The following is a 27,546-nucleotide window of genomic DNA, read 5'->3' on the forward strand; positions in this document are numbered from 1 at the left end:
GATTCTAGTGAAATACATAGTCATAAGAGATGTGTTTTTGTTTTTTCTTTTTTTGAAAAGTTGTGGTATTATTGGTTCTATGCTCCCTGGAATATTACTGCTTTGTCAAAGTCCAGACTTCCTGCAGCACCTTTCCTGGATCGGGCGAATTTCCACGCCTAGATCTCTCACTACTTGATGCTTTTGCATTACTTGGAACCGCAGTAAGATGGCTGTGTTAGAGGGAGGGAAGAGCTGCTGCCGAAACGTCTGAACTAAGTGCCATACTCATTGTCTGGGTAAGATTTGGGAAATTTAACCTCTGTACATAAAGAAATAATCAGTTACTTAACCATCACATAGTAGACAGCCATTAAATTATAAAAAATTAATTTATGAAGAAAGACCTTTTGTACAGATTGAAAAAAAAAAAAAGATTTTCATAGAGATATCTATATGATCAAGAGAGTTAATTTTTTATTTTTGTTTTACTAGTGCCACAAACTTGCCAGTGGTAACTTATTTGTCCGGTTCAAGATAACTCTGTAGTTTTGTTTCCTAGGACTTGTTGTTAAACGCCAAAAGACATTTTTGAACTGTAAATTTGATTAGATTGTTAGCTTTTTTCTGTTTTATTTCTTTGAAAACTTTTGAATAAAAAAGATCCAAAAAAAAAAAAAAAGAAAGAAAATCCATCGTCTGTTTCCTTCAGCTGTTCCTTTACCAGGGGAAAACCCAAACAGGTTGTGGTGGAACCTCCACCTTTAGTCCAAAGTGCAGAGTGATGCTTCATGCTTGGTGTGTGGGGTTTGCCCTCTGTCTTATGCTACAATCAGATTTTAACTCTTTTGAACCACTTGATAAATTGCTTGCTCTTTCAGACAGAACAGGAAACTCTCATGACAAATACATGATGAGATGTATCTCAAGAACACAAGAAGAACACAAGAGCTCTTGTTCCTGTGGGAGGTGCGTATTCAGGCTGCAGTGTGGGCACAGGGGCAAGGGTGGAGAGGTCTCTGATAGCTCCTGGCACTGAGCTGCAGCCAGAAGTGCTCCAGTCCTTCCAGCTACACTGGAGCTGGCTGCAATACCTGTTCTGGAGCATAGTGCTTCAGTAGGATTCAGAGTCAGCCTGAGTGATCCTCTTCCAGCTGCAGTCTGTAAGCACCTCTTGCTCTAAAGGTAATCTCTGATTTTATCATCCTTTTGGCAAGATCACCACTGCTGATGGTGTGTCTCAGAGGGCAGCTCTGCTCAAAGTAAGGCCTGGAAACCAAATCGAGCTAAGTATCAGCCAGTGCATCTCCAGCTCGATGAAGGTTATGCTGCCCACGGGGCTCGCAACACCATGAGGTGCAGGCTCAGTGAGCTCTGACTCCTGGGCACCCATGGGTGCTATGAGGGGCAGAGCAGGGACTCAGGGAACCGGTGCCGGCAGTACAAGGCAGCAGAGGGAGCAGGGGATGTGCTGCCCCAAAGAACACTTCTTACATTCTCCACCTCTTTTTGATGCAGACCAAGCGCTCCACCAGCCCTGCACTGGGGCAGGCAGCCTGTGGGACAGGCAGGCTGGGGCTGCCCTACAGGCACAGCCCAGGCTCCCATTGCACAACGCTGTGATACTGAGACTAAATCTGTTTTCAATGCAACAGACAAAAGGGACTCACCTACAGGTTAGGAAATAGCAATTTACAGTAGCTTAGGCAATAAAGATGTCCACGACAACAATGGTTCTTATCAACGAAGAAAGAAAAACCTCATACTTTGCTGCTAGCAGATCCAGTCTCCTGTAGCTGAAAAAATAGCAGATTGCTATTTTCTGGTAATTTAAATTCTGGCCCAGTGTGTTGCCTATGTAAAATATAATGGATGAATACAGCAAACTTCTAAGGGGTTTTGTTGCATTGTTCCTTTCACCATCATATCAAGGTAATCTCACATTACAAGTGGATCTTCTGAGGTAAGTACAAGTGCTCCCTTACAAAAGCTTTATGAAAGAGTCAGAATAATGTGGGTTGGAAAGACTTTATCTATTTGCTTTTCTAATTAGTGCTATGATAACCCTACCTCTCTGTAAGTCTAGCTCTATTTGATAAGAATGGAAGTTTGCATATTAGTACCCTTTGCCTGGTAGAATAAGGCTGTGCATATCATTTCTATCAGACAATCTGCAATAGTGCAATATCCTTATGTAATATACTTTATTATATATAATAAAATTAGTCTATTAGCTGCTGGTTTGTTCAAACACTCACTCCACCCTGATGCTCACAGTTTGATTTTGAAGCCCTCTTGCAAACATGTTGTTAATACAGTCCTGTTAACAAATGCTGATAAGCATCGTATTCATGTAGGGTGGCTTTATCCTGACACAATACTTTGTGCAAGATTATGAACAGACCCTATTGCCTGTGATCAGAAACTAGACTTTCTGTAGGGGTTGAATGAAATATTTTATTTTTCTCTATTTTCTGCATTAACAGCTGGATTATTGGAAGCGATGCATTAAGTGCCAGTTAACAAAGTACTGTTGATCAGCTGAGCTCTGTTAATGACTGTTTGCAAATATTGTGCTAGAATAATTGTGACATAAGTCACAGTATTTTAAAGCACTTTCCTGGTACTGTCTATCAGGTTTTCACAAAAATAATAATAAAAATGAATAGATCACAGGTACATCTCTCCCTTATGGGGTTAATTTATGTCATGGTATCTCCACCACCCCAGACAACCTGCGTGATCGACTGAAACGATGCCAACTCACTCTCCTTAGAAACAGCTGACATCATGACAAATTCACTTTGTGTGCCAGAGTCTTTCTGTGCGTTCATTACTCCTACTCCTCCCATGTACACAGCACTGCACCTGCTCCTTTTGCTTTGATCAACCATTCCAAAATTATTTGCAAACTTCTTCATACGTTGGAATAAGATGCTCATTCGTACCCTGCCCAGCAATGCCTTGCTGTGGAAGCCCATGTGGTATGTGATGGCGTTTCAGACGTGTGTGCTACTACCTTCCAAACACTTGCAATACTGACGTAGTTTTTCAACTGTGAAAGATCATCTGTACCATTTCCTAGCCAACAAATTCTGGCATTGATAAACCCAAACAAATCTGAGGCTTTTGGCTTTCATGCTCGGGCCATTAATTCTATCCAGAATAGGGGTTAGAATATACAAAACCTATTCTGTTTGGCAGCATCTCCTCCGCCTCCTAGGGAAAGCCAAACTAATGTCAGAGCAGCGAAGATTTACAATGCAGTGACCAGAGGGAGTGAGTAAAAGCCTGCATGCAGAGTGAGTAAGTTTCCTTTTCAGGACAGCTCTAACTGCATCTACTGTCTGAGAAAGCTTTGCAGCCCAAGTCTGTGACCAAGAAGAAACCATATCACAGGAAAATACCACTGGACTTTTTCATCTGCCACAGAAGAAAGGACAGCTTGTCAGCAGGCAAGCTTGGGCTGCTTGCGTTATCTGTCTTGCCTTTTTCCACAGTAGCCCTTCACTCCAGCTTGCATCAGTGTTATTCTGAATTCTGCTCAATTTCTTCACTCCTTTCAACTGATCTCTTCTAGCAGCTTCATTGGGATAGAAAGAGATATGTTGCAAACTCAGTGACTGAAGGGATGTGGCACCCTGAAGACTTCCTGCAGGTGCTCAGACAACCTGCCCAGGCAGCTGTACAGGTAGTGACACTGGTTTAGAGACCATCGTGGTAGTGTTCCAAAAAGAAACAAGGGAGGCACGTTCCTGCATATACATTCCACTGATCATGAGGAAGCAGTTTGCAGTAGGAATTTTCCCCAGTGTTTTTCCCAGCTGGAATTCGTAGGTGAAATTCAACACCCAAAATACAGTTGATGCACTCAAGCAATATCTGTGAAGTGTGCAAGGGTAACGAAAAAAAGAAAAGCTTAAGGAAGGCCAAAAGAAGGCATCTGGACTGTGTCAGAGCTGGGGTGCAGGGGCAGCCAGTCCCTGGGACATAGGGGGGCTGGTGACTGGGATAACACGTTCTGGATTTCCTTGCTGTCAAGAAAAGCTTGCTCAAGTGCAGAGTGAGCATTTGACGAGATCCAGTCATCACTGCTCTTTGCCTGGACAGAACAACACTAGATTTTAAGGTGTTTTAAGAGCGACTGGTTTAGTTTGCAACAAACAGAATGCTGAAGAAGTTACCAGCTGCATGTATGTTAGGTTCCTGACCTCCTCCAGCCATGCTTTGCTCACTTTCCGTAGCTCAACAATTGCAGCTGTCAGCAGGACAGTTCCTGGAAGAGCTAAGCTCCCAAACCATGGAGGTGATGGAAAAAAAAAGAGCAGCAGTGTGCTAAGCTTTCAGGCAAAAATGGGAAGGTATTCCTCTAGGCCTGTGCACAAATTTCAACTTTGTTTTATAATTTGTTTCTCAGCCAGTCGTATTTAAGAAGGGCACTGGGTTTTTTTTATTGTGAAGTCTCTGGAAAATTGGAAGATTTACCCTCAGTTTGAGGGCAAGTTTTATGGCACTGGGCTGCTGAATACCTGGAGTTCATATATATATGTAGATGTATGTATAAGGGGAAAAAGAAAAAAGAATTAAGCAGTTCCAGGAATTCCTCTCCCAGAACTGCGTAACAGCCGAAGCCAGCCAGCCCTGCGAGAACCACGCGGGGCACAAAGGCAGCGTTGGCATCTGCTCCCGATCGCTGCTCTGCAGCGCACCCGACCCCGCGGGCTGACAGCGTGAGCGGCGCAGTGCCCGCCGTGACCCCGGGGCTCCGCTCACTGCAGGGGTCGCTCCGGGGAGTGCCCCTCCCGCCCCAGTGCCGCCCTTCTCAGCCGAGAGCGAGCACCGCAGCCACCAGAGGGCATCTTCCTTCTGAGGCGGAGCAATCCGGGACGTAGCGATCCCGTTCGTGGGCTGTGACGGTGGTGCTCTTCTGGCTCGGTATCGCTGAATACAAAGCCTCATCCCAACTTCATAAGATAAAATACAAGTACTCCCTATTCCAGGAAGATTCATCCCAGAAGAGACCAGTGAACTCGAGCCAGTGTGTTGGCACATACTCTTGGAAGCATCCTTATTGCTTTCTCTTTGCAAGGGCCAAAGCAATTAGAGATATACTCATTTGTAATGAAGTGTAAAAGGCACAGACACCTTTTCAGGAGCTCTGAAAATAAGAGATTCTCTTGGGGGCTAAAGGAAACTTCTCCACAACCAAAAGTATGTGCAACATTTGGCGTTGGTGCTTCAAGTCTCAGAAGCCTTTTGTAACGGTATTGTTGGTAGGAGAAATCAGTTTGCAGGCACATTTCAGAGGGCTGTATTCACCTCTGGCTGTGCGGGGAGCCCAGCTCTGTGCAGGGTAGCGGTGACGAGGGCAAGGCCAGTGATTTGGTCCTACACAATCTGATTCATAGATGTGGACTACAAGAAGCATTTGTTACCCTCTGCCAGGGATATTGTCACTCGTCAAAGCAATTAGATGAATCATTTCTGGATCAGCCACACTGCTGTATCAGATACAATAAAAGACCCAAAGAGCAGTGAGAACAAATAGGGCAGTTCATAGACAGCCATGAATAAGAAGTACAAAATATTGCAAGTCTGGAAATATGAAGTATTTCTCTGTTTTTCCATACACCCCAGCTTGAGGCAAAACAGCATGCAGTCACAGACCTGCACTTCTGGGCAAGGACCCGATGCAGGCGTGTGTTTGTAATTTATGAGGATTGCTTTTTATTTGGAACCAGGACTGGGGAGAAAATTAAGAAGTCCAATAACATCATTTTCTTTTGCAAACTTCAGTCCCAGAAGCTTTCTTTCTCTGCGCTTTTTTTCCCCTTTTCAGTCTCGAGTACTCACAATGATCTCCTTTTGGCAGCCACCTCAGTGCCAGCGTGACTATGTTTGTCACAGGTTTTCTATGCTGCTGCAAGCAGGACTCAAATTAGGATTGGTGTGACCAAAGGACAATAGCTCTGCCAACGAGACAGACTTGTCTGATCTCATGAGCAGATGCTCTGCGAGCGTCTCTCACTTCTTGCCTCTCTTGCCTCGAGGACTGAAACCAGCCTGTCAGCATGAGTGCGCACGCTGGAGCTACAACTGTTTGTGTGAGATCTGAATTTTGCCTAATTCCTACCCTAATAGCTGCTCCTGACAGCTACTTGTGAAGACTCCAGTGGTAAATTCCACTCCGTATCTCAGAGCTTCAAAAAACAGAGTTTTTTCCAGAAATGGTTGCTCTTTTTCGAGAGGCTGTTTTGGACCCTAGTGGATTATTTCAGATTGTAACAAAATGCTTCTGCACGGCCCTGGGTCATCGCTCACAAACGAGAACAGTACCACAGGGAGGAGGCTAGAGTGGAACCCTCCTGTGATTCAGACCTCAGATTCTCCTTTTTCTCCCTCCCCGTAGTTTTGGGAGGAGAAAAAAATATTATCAGACATATTAAAGATCAGGCATAAAATATTCACGGGTTTCCCAGGTGTCACCAAGGGGCAGCAGGCCTGGCGGTGTCTCCCAGTGCACACTGAAGAGATCTTAACTGGCTGCAGCTCTTCAAGCACGCCTGACGTCTCCTGGCTGCCAGTCATCCTGACAAGGAGATGACTAATGGGGACAATTAGCTCCCTCCCCTACCATGCTGTCTGTCATGGCTATTTGAAAGGGAATTAGAGCACGTTTCCCTAAGGAAACAGGTTGGCAAATGGGTTTGGGTCTGTTAAAGCTTTAAGATAGCTTCATATTAACAAAATGTCATAAAAGATGTTGCAATAAGGAGTAGGCTCAAGTGATTTCTGCTTTGTAAAATCCTAATTGATTTATGTTCTCATATTGAGAAATTCACCCTGCAGCCAACCCGCAATTCCACAGGAGTGAGCTGCAGAATTTCCATTAATGCCAAAGGGAGTACAATCCAGTTTTGTACTGTCCACCTGATTAAAAAAACAAACAAATAAACAAACAAACAAACAAAACCAATAAAAGTTTATCTGTAAGTAAAAACTAATTAGGCTGCATGGGATGAGTTGTAAAGGAGCAGCTGACTGTAATTTAACTTGTTTCCATCTCTTTCAGAATCTTATTTCCAGTTTGTAGACAAATTGAGGCACATCTGGGTTGTAATTTTCATTAGCACCATTATCCAGCTGCTAATTATTAAAGCAATTTAAAATTCTTCTTCGCTTGATGCTTGTAAATGAGCTAAAAGCAGCTGGCTGCATGGATGGGATGGGGACACGGAGCTGGAGGTGTCCCTGCTCATTGCAGGGGGTGGCTTAGGTGGCCTCTGAGGGTCGCTTCAACTCAAAGGACCCCATGGTGACCAAGATGCAGCCAAGAACAGTCCTGCAGCCATTGTGTGATGGCACTGTCTGACTGGTGGGAGGAAGAGGAACACAATAGTCAACTTTTTTGAAGAACAGTGTGGTCGTTGTAGGGCATTGCTCTGATCTCATTTGAATGACAGCAGAGCAGCCTGCTCTTGACTTCAGGAAACTCAAGTCTTTCAAATTCCATATCTAATAAGATTTTACCACTGACTTATTTGTTGACAGAAATTACTTATAGTTAATATGTTCTCATTGCAGACCCTGGGGTCTCTTTGTTTATGCTGAACGTGAATGTATTCTAGCACATGATTTACTATCTCCCGCTCGCTACTTGGGCGCCTCCAGAATAAGTAATACGTTGGCATAACTTTGCCATTTGTCAGCCAGCAGTCTGGTAGCACATTTGCTTGTCAATCTAATTTTAACCTTTTCTCATACGAGTGCTTGGTATTTCATGTAAATCAACCAGGCAGTCTGTCATTTGATAGGACACTATCTTCATAGTCTTCTAAACTATGTATTTTATCATATGTGTTCATTTTTAAGTAGCAGAGGAAAATTAAAACTAATATATTACTTCTCATAATACCCATTCTGGTTTTTTTAGATATTTTACTGCATAAATAATGATTTGAAAATGCAATTTTCCAGTTGTACTGAAATAGTTTGTGGCTTCTGCTTAAACCTCAGTCCCACATGACACCCATAGTAACTCACTGTGTGGGACAGTAGTTAGATGTTTGAACAGCAATTAGTATTAGAGTTTGGCTAATCTATATTTTCCTCATTCATTCTTTGAGGCTATTCGTGCTACCTTCTGTTTCATTCAGAATTGTGATAAACTAAACCTACACATATTTAAGACCAGATTCTGCTCTAATGATTGGCAGCTTCGTACTTGGCCTGGGGCAGACAATGAAGGGTGCCCTGTGGTCCCTTTACCAAAGAGCAGAATTGAAGCTCATTTACTCCTTTCACATCACACACGCTCCTTCTCTGCCCATGTTGTGTTGTGCTGCTTTCTTTACAAGCATTAACACCCTTCCAGCCCACCCCCACTGCCATGCCTCGTTTCTGCCAAATTCTGTTCATGGTATGCACCCCAAAATCTGCCTTTATTGATGTGGGGTTCTCACCTGTGCCGTGTTTCTGTGGGATGAGTTGTGTCTACAATTATATTCATATGATCCCTACCACAAAGATCTGTTTCTGATTGAGGCAGTACTGTAATAGCAGAAAAAACACATGAGCGGCTACCGACACCAACTCCAGTATCCTTTTCTATCTACAAATCAAGCGTAGGCAATATTTGCCCATCAAGATCTAAAATCATATATGACTTCATTTAACACAAATGTTGCCTGAAGTCTTAGCCACAGATTAATTAAATATCTTTGGGAAGACAGGCCTGAGGTATCTGGTTGTAACTTCGATCTCTTGTAAATAAATACACCTCAGAAGGATTTGTCCCAGAAAAGATTTGGGTAACTCTGTAAATTAATTTTGCATTGTAGATTTATATGTGAATTTATCCTCTGTGCTCTGATGAAGTTCTCGTGGGGTTTGTTGGAATTCCAGCTCCAGATGTTCCAGGGACACATCTGGGCAAAGTCAGTAGGTCAGTGAGGGGGACAGCCACCAGCAGTGATGGCATTTGGTTTCACTGAGCTGTCCAAAGTAATTTTAGATGTAATTTGTTTGTTGTGTATGAGATCCTCTGCTTTGCTACCATTGCTTTTGCAGCTATGAGGCTCAGGGCAGTGTACAGCATGAATGAATGTTTGCTCTTAAGGAAAACGGTGCATTTCTGGGGGCTAAGAGGCTGCATTCTATTACAAGGAAATTATTTTCAGGTCTTACCTATTGTGTGTGCATTAGGGCATGTGTGTTTAACAGACATCCTTCTTCCCTTCCAAATTTCCATGACTGTTCATCTGCATGGATTGCAGAAGAGATATAACTGACCAACAGGATTCATTGTATGAAGTCAGAACTGTCTCCAGGTCGAATCTGGCCTCAGATCTTGTACATAAAAAGGAAGTTTGTTTGTTTGTTTGTTTAATTTAATGGTTGTATGAAGAAAAGAGAAAAATCACAGTAGGACAACTTGGGAAATGCTTTTTCCCTGGGGTACATGCATAAGGAGAAACTCAGTTCTAGTTTTTAGCTGTAAATTCCTCCAGGAATCAAAGGCAAAATTCAACTGTCTCTCCTGGAAAGACTCAATCTTTCCCTGTCCCTTTTCATGTGAATTCTTCTTTTAATGATATTTAAAAAAAAAAAAAAAAAACAAACCTTAAATGCATTTCCATGTGCTATTTGTGAGACAGTTTTAATGTTTATTCCTAGAGCCACTAATTGTCTTGATTTTGCTGACAGCCACTGCTTACTTCACCTTGACTCAGCCTAGCCCTGTGAGAGGACAAGGTTCACTGTTATTGTTTGCAGCAATCTCTGTATTAAATTTGTCTAATAATGGTAAGTGCCACAAGAAAGCACTGTCAACATGAGCTGCTCATACTTTGGTGCCGTATGGAAACTAACAAGATGGCAGACATTCTGTCCCTGCATTTAGCATCCTGGATTCTCAGCTTGTATACCTCTCCTCCAAAAACAGTCAGATTTAAAAAATGAAGTGAAAAAAGTAACATGGTAAAAACGCAGCTGGATTGCTGTGGTGAAAGGAGGATTTGAGGAGGTGCACTAAGGATGAGATTACACTGATGTCAGAAAATAAAAATGCTATGAACAACAACAAACCCCATCAGCTGTAATGGACTGCCTGATTCTAATGAGCTGCCACAGCCTGGTGCATGGCAGTTGCTGCTGGTGATGAACCTTGCCAAGGCCACGACTGATGGGTGTCTGACTGATGGCTGTTGCCAGCCAGGAGTGGGGTGGGCAGGGAGTGCCCACCACACTGCAGCACAGTGGGGTTTCTGGTCACCTCTTTCCGATTCTGAGGTCTTTGGATGCTTCTGGCCTCCAAGATGACTGCTGATGTATGACTTCAGGCACCAGTTATTTCCCAGGGGTGTATCAATAGAAAGCCTTAATGCAAGTTCATGGGTGGTATAGCAGAAACACTAAATCATGGCTTGAACCAGTGATGGAGCACCTGGTGGAAAGGTAGGCCAACCCAGGGGAGCTCAGGTGCATGCACTGTACCTGAGTGATCTGAAGAGGTGGAGCCAGCACCCACCCCTTCCCAGACCTCATTTAAGTGTTGGCAGTGGATGCAAGAGTCTCTCTCTGGAGATTCCTGTCACCTGTGTCTTTTCCAAAGGTAAGTAAATTTTCTTCCTTTGTTTCTGCATTCAGAGCTGCTTCATTTGGGTTTTTCCTTGTTTCCCGCAGCTTAAGACTTTACTGCCTCATTGTTATTGCTGTGCTTATCATCACATTATAGTATTACAGGTGGTAACAAGTGTAACAGTTCCTCCTCAGTAAAATTTGCTCTTAACTGCTTCTTCTGTCCAGCTGTAATGGGCTTTTCCCTTACAATGCAATTTATCACTTTACTTTGACCTCACTGACTCTGCTTTGGGCCTATGCATGGTTCCCTGAAGTCTCCCTGTTTGTTGTTTAGAGGGAAGGGAAAACTTCCCTCTAAACTACCTCCACAGGTGCTGGAGGGGGTGGCTTTCCACTCCATTCATACCCCACCACAAACTGCACTTAACAGATTGCCATCCCAGGCCTAGGGCAATGTCATGTCAAAGAGCAGGTGCAAGCATTGGTCACGCTGCTATTAGAGTAATCCCCATCAGGGGCTGCTTCCTTCTCTTCTGTGGGCATCATCCAGGACAGCTGTGTCCCAGGCAGGTGGGGTGGCCGTAGAACCCCTGCTTGGGGCTGGCAGAGGTGAGATTTGGCTTCATTTATTGCAATAGGGAGAGGGATGCAGCAGCACTGCTAGTGAGGCTTGCAGTGGAGCTCTGAAGCTTCTACTGGGGTCTGGAATAGGTCCTCACCTCAGCCTGTGTGCTCTGTTTGCTTTTCCTTACAGTGCTTCCCTGGGCTCTTTGTCACTGCCCAGAGAAATGAGATGCACCCTGAGGTGCTCCTACTGCCTGTCCTATGAGGAAAAAGTACCTTCAGAAAGTATGTGTAACCTGGCCAGAGAGAGGATGTTTGGGAGACAGAAGCACTGCCTTTCAGGGAGAGAGTAAATTAGAATTACATGAACAAAAAATGCCTTCTAAAAATCAGAATAACTTCAACGTTGCTTGCTATGCTAATGAATTCATTATTACAGAGAGACTGTGGATGGGACAATGGGGCATTTCTTTCTTCCCACTGGAGTGAGGCAAAGAAGCGGCTGCTTAAATCACTATTGACATTCAGCATGTGAATTCCAGCTTTCATTTTTTGAACGGACTCTATCATAGCGTTTTGTGCAGATTGTCTCATGCTCATTGTGTTGTGGGGTTAGACACACTGTCACCATCCCTATAAATAGCTGCCTTGGATGAAGGGCTATCAGAGCCTCCTCTGAAAGAATAGGACTTTTGACTGGTGGCATTTTAGGCCACTTTTATTCAGAATTTCTGGAGGGATTATTATGTCTTCCGCTTTGCAGACCCTAAAAAAGGTCAGTAATCAAAGTACTGATCTCTGAAACTCAGGCACCCAGTGAGTGTAAAGAGTGCACAAGGAAAGCTGAAGTTAGGAGCAGTAGGACAGTACATGCTTTCCAGAAGTCTCAGCTGCAGGGCTAGGAAGGAGTAACAAGCAGAAAGAGAAGCTCCCTGTGACCCAGCTGGAAGCTGGACTGCTGTTATAGTTTTGCTGGACCACGTGCAGGAGTGCTGCAGTGTTGAACAGGTCTGCTGCACACCCAAAAATGCTCAAGTGTACCAGGGGATGGGAGGTAAGACGTGATTGTTTTCTGTTTCTCTGTTTTTGGAACAAAGTAGAGGGTCACTTTTTTTATATGGAAAATAGTTTGTTTTAGCTATCAGTTGTTAGTTGTTAATGTGATCTGTAGAGCACGTGGGCAATGTTCAGGCAAACACCCAGCACCCTTAAAGTAGGTTTGGCAGGAATTAATACTTTTAAGCTTGTAGAAGAGAGTGGGGGGCTCTAAGGATAGATGCTGTCTGGGTTGTACAACCCTACTTCTGTGAAGAAATGTGCTGGAGGCACACAGAGAGCATAGGTCCTGCTGGCCATGCAGAGAAGGAAGGTTTACATCATGCAGTGGAAGAGGTCAAACGTAGCACAGCATTGAATGATGGATAACAAGGCTTGCTGGGTGTCTCTGGCTATTAAAAGTAATGAATGCCTAGATATTTGGGGATTTTCCTTACAATTAACAACCCATCTGGAATTCACACTCCACCTTCCACAGCTTGGGAAGTTTCCAAGAGTGCGTTTAGTCAGCAGAAGGACCCTTTGTGCAAACAGTGAGTGTGTACACAAGAAGATTGCTCTGCCAAAAGGAAAGAAATAGAGCAGTAAATTTAGGGATGTGACTAACTTCTTCTGGATAGGGAGGAAAGCAGCACACTTGCCAGTTATCTCTTCTGTGCTTTTCCTCAGTTGTGGCTGGGGCCATCTGATGGCTGTTTCCCTCTCACTCCCAGCACAGTGCAGTCTGTCTGCTGTCAGCAGTTAATGAAGTCACTCGCAAGCCTCTGTTCCCTGGGGAAAAGTGCCTCTATGAATAGACCTGTTACTTAAATCTCTGGTTGCAATGCTCTTGGTGCTCCTTTTGCTGTACCACCATTTCTGAACAATGGCATTTCACTGTAGAGCTTCCACAGTGCAGGATGCTCAGAAAGTTCTTGCTTCTGGCACAGCTGTAAAGTTTTGTGGATGCTTCTATGCTGTCCTCAGAGCCAGATGTAGGTTCTATGGTACCACAGACTTACAAAAAATGTGTGGAAAGTGGGAATGTCACCATGAGGTACTTCAACACACAACCTACAATAAGGAGGAAATGAAGCTTTTTGTTTCTGAGAACAGACTATTTCCTTCCTACTGAAATAGAAAGGAAAACTCTTGATCTGATGAGGAATGTTAGAGATCATCAGATGTTTGCCTAGTTGAGCTTGCATGTCTGGTAATGATTAAGCTTGTTTTTGCAAGGAGTTGTATTGGTCTAGACAGAGGTGAGCTATAAGGGGAATACAGTCAGTAGATATAAAGACAATAGAGATAAATGACCATGGATCACGATTACATTGTCTGAAGAATAGAAATAAAAGACCTTGTTAACAGTTATTACGATTTGTAGGGTCTTCACTTAATGCAAGTGGAGTAACAAAGCAGTGACATACTGTTTGTTTTCATGACCGAGTGGTATAGTTGGGATCTAAATCAAAATAATTTTACAGTTGAAAACTCCATGAGAAATTTTAGCTAAAGAAGTCAGTAAGTTGTCAAAAAGAGAGGGTCTTGGTGAAATAGCATACCATTAGAACATTACCTGTTCTCTCTAAAGGGAATTTTTACGTTCAATTTTTCTTTACATGTAAACTTGTCCTCAACAGACTCCCCCTATATCAAATTGTCAGACTTCTAGTTCTCAGGGAGCTATACTGAGGTCTCCAATAAAATGCAGCTGTCAATTTCTCTGCATCATGATCTAAATGTCTGAACTGTTCCTATATGAGCAGATTTAGATTGGTCTTATTTGAACCGTTGTTAATACTTCTCATCCTCTTATATAAAACCAAACAACATCTACAGAAACCCCACCAAACTTATTAGTCATACTTCTCATTTCATATTAATTCTGGATGGCTGAACAAGTTTGAGTGATTCATGACCCATTTTAAAATTTAACATCTGCCTTTAATGTGTTCAGCCTGACACATGGTGCATCTTATAGTATTGATATATCTCATTGACCCAGCAGCCTGCATCAGCTTGTAGAAACATGCCGTGGAAGGAAAATGACACAGTAGTCCTGATCTACTTCTCTGTCAAAGCTTTAATTAAAACATTCACACTGTCTGCTGAGGGACTTGGGGGAGCTCATAAGACCCTTGTACTGTCATTCACAGCACTTTGTTTTAAAAGATTAGGAGGGTAGAAGTATGTCTCATAAATCAGAATTCTGTGACCTGACCGATACCTCAACAGCATCCAGAACTCGTCTGAGTTGCTTTCTGATACCTCATACATTTATAAAAAAAACCACCAACGCTAATTAATGCATCAGGTAACTCCTGATGTGTTTAAGTGCTTCTTTCCAGCACCAAGCAGAGCAGCTGTGGTGAATTCAGCAGACCTGCAGGAACAGAGCAGTGTTTCTCTCACAGCACTTCTCATCCCTTTCTCAGAAATACAGAAGTGCAAACCTGAGGACAGATTTCCCCTTTAGGGTTTGTTTTCATTGCTGACTCCAGCTGCCTGAAGGTTGTGACAAGGCAGTGCTCAGCTGTCTGCAAGCTTGTCAGCTGCAAGGTAGAGCTTGATCATAGCAGGGTTTCCTTTAGTGCTAACTGCTCCTGAAATGACCCTGTGCCAGGGTGCCCAGGAACAGCGCTGCCATGATAGAGCCTCCTGGCTGCCTCTGCAGAAGTGTCTTATTAAGGTCATACAGACATTGCTTTTTACTTTGTTTCTCCTAAGGAAAAGCTTTTGCCTTAGCATAACCTTCTAAAGGGTAGGAGCGTAACTGCTGCCATCCCTCCCCAGGGCAGAAAGGCTATCAGTGATCCTTAACAGCACTAGGAGATACTTCCTGCCCTATTCAGTCCTCCAATACCATGGTTGCCTCAGTTTCTCTGATCTAGTATCAATAGACGATAAAAGTGCTGCCAATACCTCAGCTGACTGTTTGAAGTCAGCTTCAGCAAGCTTTGCTTCCACTCTGACTGCTTCCTGGCTTCTGCATCCTTTGTGCTTGGCTGCCCTCTGCTCAGGTGTTCAGGTTCAGACTAGGAAATCCCCTGTTCCCAGTACTGAATGTTGCTTTCTGGCAGCATTTACCTGTTATTCTTGTAGAACTGAGGGCTCTATGATGCTATGCTATTATTCAGAGTATTGATAGAAACCATAAACCGAAAGATTCTCTGCCACAGGCTGCCCATGTGGGAGCTTGTGGTGCTGAGCCTGGGCTGGTTTGGGGTGCAAGAAGAGCAATCTTCCCCAAGCAAGCCTCATCTCTACAATGGCAGAGCAAGCACAGTACCAGGATCATGAACAAAATAATCTGCTCTTAAGAATGTAAGCAAAAGGTCAAGTCTTGCAAGATTAATTAATGTGAATTTAGAGGCACTGGCTAAATCAGACTATTGTTGCTCAACATTTAAGCATAACAAATAAAACTAAGAGGAAGAAGCAGATGAGAAAAGAATAATACCACAGCAAGTGTGGTAAGAATAAATCAGTAACAGATGAGAATGTACATATCAGTTCAGAATCAAGGGAAAAATATGCTCTGTTACCTCTTGTGAGCAAACTGAAGTTGAGGGAGACCTTTTGGGAATGAGTACCTCTACCAGTGATGTGGTGTTGCACAGATATCATAAGGAGTGAGTGACAGGTTCTAAAAACCCAATCGCAGTCTGAATAAAAAAACTGCAGTGACCTTACTTGCTTTTCTATGAGTTTTAAACCACAGATATTGAACAGTTTTTAAAAAATGGGAGAGAAAATGATGACATCAAGGGAACATGAGAAATCCATACTTTCCATGAGCCATTCCTAGTACATTCAGTAAGCTGCTGGGTATTTGTTGTATAATCTTGCTTGAAATTATTAACAGGTTTTTGGCTTGTGGGTCACATGCTGTCCCCTTTTTTCTTCAGCTTAATATGAAACAGGCAGAAGTGAGATTTGTGGTTTTCTTGTGTTCAAGAAAGGTGACACACTACAGAACAAGACTGGAATAGCTGTGAATTTGAATTCCACCAAACTAATTGAGAAATTATAATTAACAGTTGCTGGTTGTATAATTAATTTTGTTGCCCAGGTTTGTCCTGTGTAACAGGAAACAGCAGAGTCCAAAAAGGTGCGTCCAACCCCGGTGTCTCTTTACTCTTTATTATGTCTATAGAAAGCACAGAGAAGCTCGCCCTGTGAGCGTGAGCCCAAGACCTGTGTTCCCTGCACGTTTGCTGATAGCACACAGATTATCTCAGCATGTGCTCTGGGCACAGTGGTAGCACCAGACTTTAACCTGCTTGAGTTCTTCCTTGGTCTCTTCTGTTCTTCTCAAACATTACTGAGCACAGCAACTGTTCTCTGACTTAAAAGGGCATTCAGATGCCTCTTCCAAATTGCATTCAGCATCCTTTGTGCAGGCATCACCCTCGTGAACCAGAAACGCAAACCAATTTTGAATTAGTTCTGAACTGGTTCTTCAGATGCTAAAGCTACCAATGCAGTCATTCCTAAAGCTTTCACTCTTCATTCATAATCCCTGGAAGACTTTTCTTCTTCTCTTGAAGAAATTACATCATTGACTATTAGACTTTGTCAGTAACGATTTTGTGCCATTTTACAACCTGTGCAGAGATTGAGGTTTTTGTGTCTTCTATCTCACATGGTAACTGTCAGGTTGCTAACATGCTCACAATCCTCAAAGAATTCCTGTTCTTTGCACAGTGACCCTGAGGTAGACTTTCCAGTGCCTCTCCTGGTTGGGGTGGGCAGGGTCATGACTTAGAGAGGTCCTGGTCCTTTACCTGATCAGTGACATATGGGAAATAAAAAGAGAGAATAAAGCTGAAAAGAATCACATCATAACTGACTGCTGTATAATGAATAACTTGCAGCTGTGACTCAGTGTCTGCATTCCTTCCCTAACACAACAATGTCTTGTAGGCTGGCTTTGAATGTTTTTGTTCACATAGTTTCAGGTAATGGTTAACTCTGAATGACTAAATCCCCTCCAGGAGAATTAATGAGACTTCTTACCAACAGTTAAACCACTGACATTACTCAAGTTTGAAAGTGCATTAAAGTTTTCACTCTGTTTCTTCCATTCAAAGATATATTTCATATCTGAAGCATTTTAAAACTGCTCCATAAAGTCGTCAGTATAACTACATTGTAATTTTGAGCTAAAATTACTTTATTCCAGTCAGATGCATACACAATATGTGTGTGCAGGTTTTTGTTTTCATTAATGAAACAAGCCACCTTGGCCTCTGTGGCAATGCCATCATTTCTGGAATGAAAGAACTTTCCATCAGCTCACGTAGTATGAAGGAGCGAAGGAGAGAGAGCTGGGAAGAACACAAAATGGGAAATGTGTCTGAGAAGGTTTGTCTTGAAGGAAAATCTGCCACAACAGAGCTCCATTCCTGAAGAGGGTGTGTTAAAGCATGTGAGATAATGAAGAGTAGCAGATGTCTTAAGAATTGGTGTTATGGGGAGCATTGTAAAGCATTTTTCTTTTGAGAGGAAAGGGGATTTTTTCACAGAAAGCAGATGAACTCCATCTGAGCATGTGTGGTACTCCTTTTCTGATTGATAGCAATGTATCCTCATTGCAGGGAGGTGAGCTAGGAGATCTTTGAGGTCCTTTCCAACTCAGATGATTCCTTAACATAATTGAATCATGTAGCAGTACTACCAAATCATACATGGAAACAATATACCTTTATATGTGCATATAATAGTAAAAGGATTGGAAGCAAGCAAGTAGGAGAGAAGCTTGGGGGCTGCTTGTAAGTAACTTCCATGCCTGGCTCTGAAAAGAAGGAAATGGTGTGGGAGGGAAGAAATGTCAGATGGGAGCAATGTGGGCAGGAAAAATAAGCATTAATGTGGGTGAGAATGTGAGGCGAATGTCCTGGATGTCAGGAATAAAAGGAATGTGAGCAATGAAATTTAAAATAAAAAAGGAAGCACAGTGTCATGAAAGGCAAGCTGAGATATTTGTATACAGAAACTGTGTGCAAGGAGATGCGGGCAAGGAGCAGAGGACCCAAGATGATCCTGAATCTCTCAAGGACAGCAAAATATAGTAGACAAATAATCCATGACTGGTTTGCTCTTAAACTGATGTGTAGGCTGTTAGGGAAGCTAAATCAAAAGCAGAGGTACGTAGGCATCACTCAGGCACAGTGCAGAGACCATGAGGGCAGGATGAAACCTGTTGAACTTTGGGGTGACGTATGGTGAATAAGGGGCTTCTGGAGGACCTCTGAAAAACAATTACACATGTCTCTAACAGAGATAGATTAACTTCAACTTTCAAGCATTGTCTCATTATGGGAAATTTTAACTGCACAGAAATAGTCTGAAGAAAATGTTACTGATAACAGCAGAGTCAGTTATTCCAGGGTGTGATATCTGGCAGATTTCATCACTGGGCACTTGCTGGATACGTATGGTGCTATTCTAGGTGGTCTTTGTTAGGTAGTGATGACATAGAGCAGCTGGTTGTTGAAAATAGCCTCGCTAAAGTTATCCCAACTCAACTCGTTTGAAAATATGTGAAAGAATAAACAAAAATAAGCATGTTAAATGTAGTATCTCAGAAGGACAAATTTTGAGAAAATTGAGAAATTAGCTAGTGGTGTCAGGTGGATGGAAGTTGCGAATGTGAGGAATAGGGTTTCTTTAAATATCAATTAAAACAAATCTGAACTTCCCACCGTAATTAGAGAACAGAAGATATTAACACTTTGCTGGATGAATAAAATACTCAATAAAAGATAGTAGGAGTGAGCAAAGAGAGTTAAAGCTACAGGGAAAGCAACTGTCTCTCAAGAAACAAGAAGCATAATCATATTTGCTAATATTTACCTTCTGTAAACTAAATTTGAAGACTAGAAACTTCATGTACCACAAAGGTAAAAAGAGGTCTGGTATGTGGCAATGATGGAGTAGAAATTAGAAATAGTGTAGATACTACCCAAATTGAATAACTTTTTTTATTATTATTTTCTGTGAAGAGGATGGCATAGATCATTTAGAAAAATGGAAACAAGATGGGAAGCATCTGCAGAAGTAATAACTAACATTTCCATACCTGAAAATTAAATCTAAAGAGCAGAGTAGACTCAGTGGAATGAAGTCCATAATCCATCCTAAAATGGTGAAAGAAGCTGCAAATTAAATTTCATGTACAGAAGCAAGTTCTTCTACTAAAACAAAGGAGAGGAAAGAGTGGAGAAAAAAGTGACATCACATCTATAGTTTCAATAATTAGGTACATGCAAATTTTATATAAATTCTGATAAATAAAGATGTAGAAATAGAATAAATATAGGATGAATGCAATAAATGGTTTATAAAACGTATAAGGGCTGAGCATATGTATATAAGATACTATCTGTTCTGAAAAATGAATTGTTGGGGTACCTGGATGATACAGATAGCTGAAACCAGGATGCTTGAAATTCCCTAACCTCTGAAATTATTAATGCTCTCATTGCTGCTAAAAGTGGCGTGCTCAGACAATAAAAACATCCATGCCTTTACATGGGCAGAGTGGGAGAACTTGAGAGCTGGACATATGGGACTGAATTTAACAGCACAAAGTAGAAATGGTTTCTGTTATGAACTGTGGCTAAGCAAGGGAGTGGGAAAAGGACCCTAATGTCTTGGTCAGTCATAGAAGGATGCTCAAAGAGCTGCAATGAAGCCATAGAAAAGGTAAAAAAAAGATCCTCCTTTGATATGATGTAGGTGCTCAAGGGAGGGGATGTAAGTACAGACACCAGTGTAGGAGGTGGTGGTCAGAGCTTTTCTGGAGTCTTCGATGAGTCTGTCCCCCGTAATTTGGGATGGGTACTGAAAAAAAATACAGAGAAGTACCAGTGGACAAAACAAAGAATGAGAGCTATACAATTGCTGACTATAAATACATCCAGGGGAGGGGAACGAAGGGCAGGGCAAATGCTAGGAAGGGCAAGAAGTTATTTGAGTTATCAGACAATGTTGTCACTAAAACAAATGGATATAAATTGAAAGTTAGTCCATCTTGGCTGGAGTTTAGAGGGTCTCCATCCATGAGAAGAGTGAAGTCTCTGAAATGGTCTTCTAGAGATAGTAACAGGAATAAGCCATCTTGATTGAGGATATCACAGCAAAATGGAGCTCGCTTGCTTGTGAACTGGATAATACAAAATTTGCCCATTTCTTGCATATAGCATAAAGGTGAGTGGAACCACTTTCTCTTCGCCTCTCTGCCAAGGTGACAGACAGTCTGAGCACTCTTATGATGGATGTTAATGCTTGTTAATGGCTGTATAAGGTGCAAGGGCACATATTCAGTATCTACAAGATCTTTTACAGTGCTGTGCCCTCTGCTTTGTGTTACTGTAACCATATATATTTTGAAACTTCTGTTGATCTATCGGCTCATAAAGAAAACGTGACTCCATAGCCTCCTGTGATGTGCTGACATGCTGCAAAATATTATGAGTGAAAAATGTTATATTTGTTTTAAAGTTTAGTCGTTCCAGTCCTGTTAATTCTTTGTCCAAAGCTGAGCAACGCTGTTATATGTACCTGAAGCAAGAATAAGGTATCTATCAAATATTACTGAAAGGATTTGTGTCTGATCCAGTATGTGATCTAGTGGCTGATGATCCTGCCTGTGGCAGGGGCTTTGGAACTTGATGATCCTTGTGCTCCCTTCCAACCCAAGCCATTCTATGATTTATTTGGAACTCCTGGAAAGCATTGTCAGAGAAACATGCTCTGCCTTATCCTTTTTGTATTGCTTTGTTAAGGCAATTTAAATTGATTTAGTTGATTTTATTTGTATCTAGTGATTATTCTATTTGTATATTCTTGGTCCTATGTGGTTTTAGTTAGGTATTTAATATCATGTCAACAAAATAAATTATAACTCTAAGACAATAACTTAAATTGCCAAATTGTTTTAAAAAAAAAAAAAGGTATAAATGTTTCCAAAGGTTCTCAGTCACAGAGTGAGGCAAACCATTGCCGACAGGCAGTAGTAGAATTAGTACTGACCACCTTTATGCCCGCAGGTTGTCAAATAGTCCTTCTCTGCTCCAGAGCAGCCGTCAGATGGCAGCACTCTGCACAAATTGCTCCTGAAACCCGAAATCCTGCTCTTTTCCTGCAGAGAGCCTGGGCCCACTGGCAGGAGATGCGTGCTGAATTCTGCGTGCTTGTGAATAGAAACCATGCTGCCAAAGTTCACAATAACTCATTGAAAGCTTCATAAATCCAACTCCTTTTGGTCAGCCTATTTTCTCCATTTGACAGCAGCTGTCTGCGTGCTGAGTTGAATGTGCTTATCTATTTTGGCTATTCAAGATCAATGTTTTTCTGTCCCTGTGTTTCAGCAAAGCACTGGAGTTCTGTATCCCTAAATATACAAAGTCAGCTATAATATAAATACATTTTCTCTTTGTAAAATCCTAGTGGAAAAAGTACTTTTAAAAAAAGTGATTGAAAACCAGCCTGGCAGTTTTGAATTTTTCAACTAGTTAAGTCAGACCTGAACATATCATAGTTACAGTTTCCTACTGGCTTTTTTCTAAAGCAGGGCATTGTCACCAAGCTCATCTTGCTCACCCTTAACGTTTCTTGCTATGCATCTGCAATCAATGTGTCTCAGGGCTGCCTTTGTAATGGGGACAGGAGGCAGAATATGCTCTCAGTATACATCTCAAAGGGGGAATCTGCAGAGAGCTCTCTAATTTAAGTGCAGAGACCTGATGTGATGCACAGTTAATGGTCACAGACTGACAGAATTGTAGTAGTTGGAAAGGACCTTGACAAATCATTGAGTCTAACCCCTTTACTAAAGCAGATTCCCTGCAATAGGTCGCACAAGTAGGCATCCAGACAGGCCTTGAATATCTCCATAGAAGGAGACTCCACAACCTCTCTGGGCAGCCTGTTCCAGTGTTCTGATGCCCTTATTGTTAAGAAGATCCGTGTTGTAGAGCTGATGCTCAGGGTCATTCCAGCCAGCAGCACTGAGTGTTGCTCAGCACCAGTGTTGCTTTTAAGGCATGGAGAGAAATAGACGTGCAGCGCAACTGCAAACATCAAGCAGAAGCTAAAGCCAGATTCAGCGGGCTGTGTGGAAGTTCCTGCCATGTTCTGAGCTCTGTGGGTTGGATGATGGTCCCATCTGGAGACCACATGATTTTCTACCAGTTACATCTGAGCCCCGCTGCAGTTCAGAGGTTTGACTGTTTGGGTTTGAGTGTGAGAGTTTATTCAAATCTGAAAATCAAACAAATCTTTCAGAGTGCTCAATCACACAAAGGAAATTGAGGACAAAGGTTTGCTCACACCCTTGGCTGAAACCAGCTGAGTCAGAGCTGTGGGTAAGGTAAATACAGATCGAAAGCACCCTGGGTTGCCTGCCTGCTGTTCGCTGCAGTTACTGAACAATCCCTCCTTCTTCCTCCCTGTTTGCTAACTTCGCTCTGCCCTTGTGTAGCAGCAGCACACTGCACTGGTAACAAGAGGAGGCCGTAGTGTGAGTCATGGCCTGAGTCACAGGGCTGCAGGGAAATGTTCCTGCCCAGCAAATATTCCTGCCCAACCTGTGGCCATTCAGCTCATGCAGCCCACTGGAAGTCAGACCATGGGAGTTCAGACACTGATCGCTTGCATCTCCACTTATCACACCCTGTGTCATTCCTGCAGGACACAAATGCTGACAGCAGTTTATTTGGACCAGGGTTGTTTTCTGTTGGAGCAATACCCATCCATCTTGGTGCAGATTAACAAAGAAAGATGGCAAGCAGTATCACACGACATAAAAATGAGCAAACCCAAATGCATTTATTTATTTTGCACCATATTATAACAGGTTCTACTATTGTTTAACAGGTAGGAAAAAAAAATCGATTTCAGGAAAGAAAAGTAAAATTGCTGATTAGGTGCATTCACTGTCATGAATTTCCCTGTAAAATATGATTCAGTTGTACGTTACGGATTGTTTTCTCCTCTTTAAATGTTTTTGCAAGCTGTCCCTAAAGGATTGCCAGAATTAATGTTACATCAAAGGAGGTACAGGACAGTCTTTTTAGTGCCATTGCTGTATTTGTGTTCAGTTTCTGCCTGTACTGGATTTTTTTCCATTTGCAGGACATTCCCATCACTATGTGGCTACTCAGATTTCCTCTAGAGCTGAATCTAAGCTTGGAAACCCTTCTCAAGCTTTTTTGCCTAGCTCATTGACCTCTGAGACCTCTGTCATAGCTATTCTTTGGAGCAAGGGCTGTCAGGCTGGCAAGGGTCACACTTCTGGAAAGACTTTTTCCAAAGCAAATGTCTTCCATTTCTGCTGGCCTCGAGAGTCAGGAGCCACTGGGCAGCTACAGAACCCATATCTTCTTTCAATCACTTGTTTGGTAGACTTTTGGTCCTTCAGTTACCATCTCTCTGGTCAAAAAGTTTGACCTAAACTCTCTACCTCACTGCTTCCATTTCCACAGGCCAGGGCAGATGAGGGGAAGGAAAACACAGATGTTTTCTGAAGGGCAGGAGGCACTTCCCCCACCTTTGTAAATATCCATAGAACCATTTCATCCTGTGAGGCATCCAGATTTTAAATCACTCGGTGTTCTTCTAGGCTCCCAGAGTGAGAGTGTGTATGAGAACACTGCAATTTAAGAGCTGTGAGGATGAGAGATCATTTACAGGAAATTCTCCTCCATATGCATAGCTCTCCAGCTTCTAATTCAAGAGATTTTCCTTGGTCCGATGAGCTTGGGACATTAGCTCCAGAGAAATCAGTCAACATAACGTGTCTCCTCTTGCAGGTTTTGTCTAGTACTGCTAATTGTTATTGCCTCTTGGTCTGGTATCCCTGTCTGTGTAACCACACTGACTCAGTTTATACTCTATTTGCAGGAAGTATTTTTTTTCTAAAATGAAGTAACTTTTATGTCTGAATGAATGCAAACACCTCCCATTTGAAACCTTCATCAGGCTCACTGTTGAATTCAACTCAGTGTGTCAGACAAGTTACACACTCTATTTAGAGGAAAGAACCCTCATCAATGAAATGCAACTTGAGGCTATTATTGTTTTAAATTCTTATCTGCTATTCACAACATTTTCTTCCTTTCTTTCTTCCTTTCTTCCTCTCTCTCTCTTCAATGTTGATTACTTCTCAGTGGAATGTACTAAAGGTTGATTGGATGACCAGAATATCTTTCTGTGCTATCTTCAGGTATTATAAATGCCACATACAGGGGAAAAAATGCAGTGAAGATTTTATCCTATAGAAATGTTATTACCTTTTAAAGAAGCACAGACCTGCATTGTTCAGAGTTGCTCATACTAGAAGATAACAGATATATTCTGCTGCAATGTGTCATTATAAAACCATAACTCTGATTTAAGCAAGACTAGAATTTGCTCCAAAATGAACATGTATGATTGATAAAAACAGTAATAATTGCACTGTCTGTACTGTAATCTCCTATTTGTTATGCCTCATTGGGCTGATGCCTCTAATTTGGTTTAACAGAACAAGGCTGCATTACAAACCTTCTTAAAGAAGGGAAACCTTGCTGTCAAACTGAGCAGTGCCAGGACCCCAGAGTCTTTTACACATCCTTGTCACATCAGCATGACTATTCCAGATTGCAATTTTTCTGGCATGCATAGCAGCGGAAGCCAATAAAACAATAAATTAGTAGAGGAACTTCCTAGTCAACTTATCTTCAGATATCACATAAGCTATTTAGTCACACTGCAAAACAAGACTCATCTATCTGCTTCCTACTCAGATTCTTTTGCCTTACTCAAGACCTCTCTTATCATCTTGTGCCTCTGTCAGTGAAGTTGTCATTCCCACTCTGTCCAGTCCTATGATCTGCTCACTGTGTGAGTTTTTTAAAAGCCGAAGTGAAGCTTGGTTCTTCTCTCTTTTTTTGTGCATATCTGTTTTTGTTGTTGCTTGTTTTGCCATGCTCTTTTATTTCTATGCTCTCCAGACAATCTGGAGAGATCTGTCTTTAATAAATTGGAGAAACCTATTTGTTTTACTCAAGACAAGACTAATTCAGATTTGGCAGTCATTCCACTCAGAGGCAGGCACTTAGCCCCCAGTCACACTGTCCTTGCCAAGACCTATATAAAATGTTACTACACAAATGGAGAACCAATTATGTCAAACGGTATTTATAAGTTTTATCTATGTTGTATAATTCTTTCTCTAAAAAGTTTGGTATCACGAATCTAAAAACATGTTTTTCCTAACTGCCAGCTCTTCAGCTGGCTGGTCCTTACCCTTAGAGACTGCTGGTGTCTGGTATCTGGTAGTTGAAGGACTGCCACCCAGTCCTTTGAGCACACTCTTTGAGGTGTTGTCATATTGCCGGAGGCTGGTAAGAGCTGCAAAGTGAACTCCTACATTGTAAGGGCAAGCACTAGTTTTTTTGAGCTCTGAGAGGCTGTAGGCATAGCAACAATATTATAGGATGTGCACAAATGTAAATTTAAGACAGGGAAGTAAAATGTGTTGGATAGCACTTACAGTAGGATTTTTTCTTAATATGAGCAAACATTTTCAGTCTACTCCACTTCTTTTTGACCTTATGTAACTAACAGACATTGTCCTCTGTAGCCTTGCATCCTCACTAGCTAAGAGAACATAATTTAATTGATGCTTTTTTCATGCCACAAGAAGTTGTCGTAGGTGAGCAAAACACTCCAAGGTATAGAAAGCAATTGAAAGAGACTTTGGAATGTCATTGTAAATAGAAATGTTAAGGTGTGGTTCCACAACAGTCTAAGGTGGGCTATATTTAAACTGCCGTATTTCCATCCCTCTGCCTGTCTCCCTCTCCCCTTGAAATGGCTCTCACAACAGGGTGGGCAGTGACAAAGGACAGGAAACTCAACCAGGAGAAGATCAGCCCGCCTATAGAAGGTGTGTGGATTTTTATTGGATGAGGTTGAATCAGCTCACTGTTTGTTTGGACACTGGTTACAGCCAAGGGGTGTGAGCATGAGGGCAGGGCAAAGGTAGGCTTGACGTAATCCAGTTGGAGCTGCTATGAAACTACCTGTGGACTGTGTAAATACTAGTAAAAATGGATGTGCCTGGGAATGTTTCCAGGCACTAGAATGAGATTCTCTATGCTATGAAACTGTTAAAATGCTTCCCTGGCAGGAATTTGACCTCTTCCAATTAACACTCTCTGCAAACAATTTCTGGGCACAATTTGGTTGCTAGAATAGTCCCAATAGGCAATTTGCAAGCATAAATGTGGTTCTTTCTGTGCCAGTTGGCCTCCATGCCCAGGAACGCTTCCAGGCATGTTGGGTTTACTAGTATAGACCTATCCCTGCTGTCACATCCTGCCCCAAAATTGCAGCAACCGCCAGGTTTGAAAAGGGAGGTACTCTGCAAGTTCTCACAGTGAGGGCAGCTCAGTTTTACAAGCTAGCTTTGCTGCTTTGGTAGGATTTCTGATGGTGGAAAAAACAGGTTATGGTTTTAGGACAGATCAGCAACACAGCTGATAAAACTGCAATTTTACGCTGCAGTACTTAGAGCCGATTGCAGACCTTCACAGTAAGAAAGGAGTTGTCCTGAACAAATCTTTTTCAAAATTGAGAGTAGCATAACATAAAAAGTAGATGAAATCTAGGACCAGTAAATTTTATTTCTTTTAATAATGCTGTAAGAAATGCATATTTTGCCTTCGTTTCTTGTTGGGCTGTTGGGGGAAGAGGTAGCAATAACTTTATACTGCTGTATCTGGGCTGTAGTGCTGCAGAATATTTGGGTGCTTATTAAGTGGGGCTGAAGCTGAGGTGATTTCTTTCATGTCAGTTGCAGAACTGGGAATGCAGTTATTCCTTCCTCTGCATATTAAAAAAAAAAAAAAAAAGCCACAATTGGAGCATTTCCTTTCCAGTTTGCAATGTTAATAAAGCCAGTGTTCTCTGTATCTTGAAAAACCAAAGCCAGGTCTTCAGCTGCAACAACTGATTGCTTTTTTTTGTTTTGTTTTGTTTTTTTGTTTTTTTTTCACAGCTGCCTTTACAAGCTTCCCTCTACACCAGGGAATCTGAAAAAATGGGATTTTTACATCTCTCCAGGTATACTCACTTAGCAATGTTATGACCTCTTACCTAACATATTCTCTCAGGGAACAATTAAAGGAATTGTTTTAGGGTGGCTCTATACATACAAAAAAACTGCTCTTGGATGGGTTGCTTTAGGACCCAGAGTAACTGGAATTGACAGAAGTCTTCACCTGAATGAATTTTCCTTCTGATTGTATACCTTATAAGGAGTACAGGAAAACAAGGAAGCGATAACCATGTTCAGGTTACCTCTATGTACAGCCTGCCGTCTTTACCTGC

General features: G+C 42.1%; 1 protein-coding gene across 1 annotated transcript in view; it reads left to right on the top strand.

The window, feature by feature from the left end:
- The window catches only part of RBMS1 (RNA binding motif single stranded interacting protein 1), a 137,443-nt gene extending 136,575 nt beyond the window's left edge, over positions 1-868 (top strand). The window contains exon 14 of the mRNA XM_065750809.1: positions 61-868. The gene's annotated coding sequence lies outside the window, so the exon portion shown is untranslated. The remainder of the gene's footprint in view (positions 1-60) is intronic.
- The last annotated feature ends 26,678 nt before the right edge of the window (positions 869-27,546 follow it).

The sequence above is a fragment of the Cyrtonyx montezumae genome, unplaced genomic scaffold (assembly GCF_038088225.1).
Source record: "Cyrtonyx montezumae isolate F1298 unplaced genomic scaffold, pur_monq_1.0 scaffold_7, whole genome shotgun sequence".
Classification (NCBI taxonomy): Eukaryota; Metazoa; Chordata; class Aves; order Galliformes; family Odontophoridae; genus Cyrtonyx; species Cyrtonyx montezumae.